General features: G+C 40.3%; 1 non-coding gene across 1 annotated transcript; it reads left to right on the top strand.

Moving 5' to 3' along the window:
* The first annotated feature begins 442 nt into the window (after positions 1–442).
* Positions 443–578, top strand: LOC127493304 (U4 spliceosomal RNA). The gene has a single exon (XR_011389088.1). It is a non-coding gene; the product is annotated as a U4 spliceosomal RNA (small nuclear RNA).
* Positions 579–854: the final 276 nt, after the last annotated feature.

Genomic DNA, 854 nt, shown 5'->3' with positions numbered 1-854 from the left:
TTCAGGGACCCAAGGACTTGGGCTATCTTCCACTGCTTTCCCAGGCACATTAGCAGGGAGTTGATTCAGAAGTGGAGCCTCTGGGACTAAAACCAGGCCCACATGTGATACATATAAAGACCCAGTTGCAGGCTGAGTCTTTAACCCATTGAGTCACAGTGCTGACTCTGGTCTCATTTCTTATAACAGGCATCCATTTGTAAACTATTGATTTCTTTAAGGCATTTCCCCCACTAACTTTTTGTAAAGTAACAATGTTCTACCATTCTTCTACTCAAGCTTCATCATAAGTTTTATACTTGTTCTTGGCTTCAATTTTAGCATAATTAATGTCACTCTTATAGAGGCCCTTTTCAAACTGATGTTAGATCTTGTCCAGAAATATTATCAAAAATTAGTGTGAGTTTATTTTGTTACAAATATATTTCAAAATCCATGCATAAGCTTTGTGCAGTGGCAGTATCGTAGCCAATGAGGTTTATCCAAGGCGTGATTATTGCTAATTGAAAACTTTCCCAAAATCCATGTAGAGTATTTTCATAATTCATATTTCCCATGAACTTTTTAAAGATCCTTCATATTTTTCCATTATTTTAAATAGATATTAATGTTTATTTGTCTTTAAAAATATTTAAAAGTACAGTAGTAGAAATTTTCAATACTTTAAAACTAATGGAGGCCGGCGCCGCGGCTCAATAGGCTAATCCTCCACCTTGCAGTGCCAGCACACCGGGTTCTAGTCCCGGTCGGGGCACTGGATTCTGTCCCAGTTGCCTCTCTTCCAGGCCAGCTCTCTGCTGTGGCCCAGGAAGGCAGTGGAGGATGGCCCAAGTGTTTGGGCCCTGCACCCCATG

This window comes from Oryctolagus cuniculus, chromosome 5 (genome assembly GCF_051225735.1).
Source record: "Oryctolagus cuniculus isolate XC-2025 breed Fujian yellow rabbit chromosome 5, ASM5122573v1, whole genome shotgun sequence".
Lineage (NCBI taxonomy): Eukaryota > Metazoa > Chordata > Mammalia > Lagomorpha > Leporidae > Oryctolagus > Oryctolagus cuniculus.
The sequence above is the reverse complement of the archived record's forward strand: the minus strand, read 5'-3'. Positions and strand labels throughout refer to the sequence as shown.